The sequence below is a fragment of the Salvelinus fontinalis genome, chromosome 29, assembly GCF_029448725.1.
Source record: "Salvelinus fontinalis isolate EN_2023a chromosome 29, ASM2944872v1, whole genome shotgun sequence".
Taxonomy (NCBI): domain Eukaryota; kingdom Metazoa; phylum Chordata; class Actinopteri; order Salmoniformes; family Salmonidae; genus Salvelinus; species Salvelinus fontinalis.
Window position 1 is genome coordinate 4,092,507 of NC_074693.1, and position 4,569 is coordinate 4,097,075.

Genomic DNA, 4,569 nt, shown 5'->3' on the forward strand with positions numbered 1-4,569 from the left:
CTAAAGCTGTATCAGACCATCATCATCTACTAAAGCTGTATCAGACAATCATCATCGACTAAAGCTGTATCAGACCATCATCATCTACTAAAGCTGTATCAGACCATCATCATCTACTAAAGCTGTATCAGACCATCATCATCTACTAAAGCTGTATCAGACCATCATCATCGACTAAAGCTGTATCAGACCATCATCATCGACTAAAGCTGTATCAGACCATCATCATCTACTAAAGCTGTATCAGACCATCATCATCTACTAAAGCTGTATCAGACCATCATCATCTACTAAAGCTGTATCAGACCATCAACTACTAAAGCTGTATCAGACCATCATCATCTACTAAAGCTGTATCAGACCATCATCATCTACTAAAGCTGTATCAGACCATCATCATCTACTAAAGCTGTATCAGACCATCATCACCTACTAAAGCTGTATCAGGCCATCATCTACTAAAGCTGTATCAGACCATCATCATCTACTAAAGCTGTATCAGACCATCATCACCTACTAAAGCTGTATCAGGCCATCAACTACTAAAGCTGTATCAGACCATCATCTACTAAAGCTGTATCAGACCATCATCTACTAAAGCTGTATCAGGCCATCAACTACTAAAGCTGTATCAGACCATCATCATCTACTAAAGCTGTATCAGACCATCATCTACTAAAGCTATATCAGACCATCATCATCTACTAAAGCTGTATCAGACCATCATCATCGACTAAAGCTGTATCAGACCATCATCATCTACTAAAGCTGTATCAGACCATCATCAACTACTAAAGCTGCATCAGGCCATCATCTACTAAAGCTGTATCAGACCATCATCATCTACTAAAGCTGTATCAGACCATCAACATCTACTAAGGCTGTATCAGACCATCATCTACTAAAGCTGTATCAGACCATCAACTACTAAAGCTGTATCAGACCATCAACTACTAAAGCTGTATCAGACCATCAACTACTAAAGCTGTATCAGACCATCATCTACTGTTTTAAATTGTATCTCTGTTTCTACCCTAACCCTGACCTTAACACTGACCCTACGCTAACCCTGACCTTAACCCTGACCTTAACTCTGACCCTGACCCTAACCCTAACTCTAACCCTAACTCTAACCCTGACCTTAACCCTGACCCTAAATCTAACCCTGACCCTAAATCTAACCCTGACCCTAACTCCAACTCTAACCTTTCTACTTTACCTCTGACAGATTTTTTTCAGCTGCAGTCCAAATGTTGTTTCCTACAAGCAAGCTTTCAGGTTCCCTCTGAGCTGTGTATAAATGTGTGTGTGTGTGTGTGTGTGTGTGTGTGTGTGTGTGTGTGTGTGTGTGTGTGTGTGTGTGTGTGTGTGTGTGTGTGTGTGTGTGTGTGTGTGTGTGTGTGTGTGTGTGTGTGTGTGTGTGTGTGTACATGTATAATGTACTGTGTATATCTCAGACCTAACAAACACCAAATTATATAAGTGTTATTATTATGCCACTTCATAAAACGCTTTAAAAATACTTTCTGTTGAATTATGGAATCAAATATTATTTTACAGCACAAATATTATTTTACAGTTTAGTTGAGCTGTTGGACTCAGTTACACACACACACACACACACACACACACACACACACACACACACACACACACACACACACACACACACACACACACACACACACACACACACACACACACACACACACACACACGAGTCCTCTAGCCAGGCTCATTCAGGTCTGAGTGATGAAGCAGCCAGTCTCCTAGCCAGGCTCATTCAGGTCTGAGTGGTGAAGCAGCCAGTCCTCTAGCCAGGCTCATTCAGGTCTGAGTGATGAAGCAGCCAGTCTTCTAGCCAGGCTCATTCAGGTCTGAGTCATGAAGCAGCCAGTCCTCTAGCCAGGCTCATTCAGGTCTGAGTGGTGAAGCAGCCAGTCCTCTAGCCAGGCTCATTCAGGTCTGAGTGGTGAAGCAGCCAGTCCTCTAGCCAGGCGCATTCAGATCTGAGTGATGAAGCAGCTAATCCTCTAGCCAGGCTCATTCAGGTCTGAGTGATGAAGCAGCCAGTCTTCTAGCCAGGCTCATTCAGGTCTGAGTGATGAAGCAGCCAGTCCTCTAGCCAGGCTCATTCAGGTCTGAGTGGTGAAGCAGCCAGTCCTCTAGCCAGGCTCATTCAGGTCTGAGTGGTGAAGCAGCCAGTCCTCTAGCCAGGCGCATTCAGGTCTGAGTGATGAAGCAGCTAATCCTCTAGCCAGGCTCATTCAGGTCTGAGTGATGAAGCAGCCAGTCCTCTAGCCAGGCTCATTCAGGTCTCAGTGATGAAGCAGCCAGTCCTCTAGCCAGGCTCATTCAGGTCTGAGTGATGAAGCAGCCAGTCCTCTAGCCAGGCTCATTCAGGTCTCAGTGATGAAGCAGCCAGTCCTCTAGCCAGGCTCATTCAGGTCTCAGTGATGAAGCAGCCAGGCTCATTCTGGTCTGAGTGATGAAGCAGCTAATCCTCTAGCCAGGCTCATTCAGGTCTCAGTGATGAAGCAGCCAGTCCTCTAGCCAGGCTCATTCAGGTCTGAGTGATGAAGCAGCCAGTCCTCTAGCCAGGCTCATTCAGGTCTGAGTGGTGAAGCAGCCAGTCCTCTAGCCAGGCTCATTCAGGTCTGAGTGGTGAAGCAGCCAGTCCTCTAGCCAGGCTCATTCAGGTCTGAGTGATGAAGCAGCCAGTCCTCTAGCCAGGCTCATTCTGGTCTGAGTGATGAAGCAGCTAATCCTCTAGCCAGGCTCATTCAGGTCTGAGTGATGAAGCAGCCAGTCCTCTAGCCAGGCTCATTCTGGTCTGAGTGATGAAGCAGCTAATCCTCTAGCCAGACCCATTCTGCCAGTTTCCACACCTGCCTGGTGATGTGAGCTCAGTGATGTAGAAGCCATTACTCTTTTTTATCAAATTTATTTTGGGAAACAGATACATCTACAACAAAATATAAAATGTGGAACCAGAGGATATCACTGAAAGGTATTAATTAAAACGGTTGTTTCCAAAGTGGTCGTCGATGGTAAAAACAATAACACATATAATGATTAAAAGGCAAGACTAAATTACAAATTAACATAAATACATTCATTTATATTGACATGTTTAAACGTGCCACACGGGGGGACCTAGTGAATGACCTGCAGAGAGCTGGGACCAAAGTAACAAGGCCTACCATCAGTAACACACCACGCTGCCAGGGACTCAAATCCTGCAGTGCCAGACGTGTCCCCCTGCTTAAGCCAGTACATGTCCAGGCCCGTCTGAAGTTTGCTAGAGAGCATTTGGATGATCCAGAAGAAGATTGGGAGAATGTCATATGGTCAGATGAAATCAAAATATAACGATCATTTAAGATGTCATACATATAATTAAGTTGGTCCAGTCTGGACTCCAAAGACAACGAGCCCACCTCCCGGGACTCCTGTACTCCTCTGTGGGTCCTGGGGGGACATTCAGCATATACCTGGTGACATTATGTGGGTACTGGGGGGGACATTCAGCATATACCTGATAACATTATGTGGGTCCTGGGGGGGGACATTCAGCATATACCTGATAACATTATGTGGGTCCTGGGGGGGGGGGGGGGACATTCAGCATATACCTGATAACATTATGTGGGTCCTAGGGGGGACATTCAGCATATACCTGATAACATTATGTGGGTACTGGGGGGGACATTCAGCATATACCTGATAACATTATGTGGGTCCTGGGGGGGGGACATTCAGCATATACCTGATAACATTATGTGGGTCCTGGGGGAACATTCAGCATATACCTGATAACATTATGTGGGTCCTGGGGGGGACATTCAGCATATACCTGATAACATTATGTGGGTCCTGGGGGGGACATTCAGCATATACCTGATAACATTATGTGGTTCCTGGGGGGGGGGGGGACATTCAGCATATACCTGATAACATTATGTGGTTCCTGGGGGGGGGGGGGGACAATCAGCATATACCTGATAACATTATGTGGGTCCTGGGGGGGGGGGACATTCAGCATATACCTGATAACATTATGTGGGTCCTGGGGGGGGGACATTCAGCATATACCTGATAACATTATGTGGGTCCTGGGGGGGGGGGGACATTCAGCATATACCTGATAACATTATGTGGGTCCTGGGGGGGGGGGGACATTCAGCATATACCTGATAACATTATGTGGGTACTGGGGGGGACATTCAGCATATACCTGATAACATTATGTGGGTCCTGGGGGGGGGGGGGGGGGACATTCAGCATATACCTGATAACATTATGTGGGTCCTGGGGGGGGGGGGGGGACATTCAGCATATACCTGATAACATTATGTGGGTCCTGGGGGGGGGGACATTCAGCATATACCTGATAACATTATGTGGGTCCTGGGGGGGGGGGGGGGGGGCATTCAGCATATACCTGATAACATTATGTGGGTCCTGGAGGGGGGGGGGGGGGGGGGGGGGGGGAATTCAGCATATACCTGATAACATTATGTGGGTCCTGGGGGGGGACATTCAGCATATACCTGATAACATTATGTG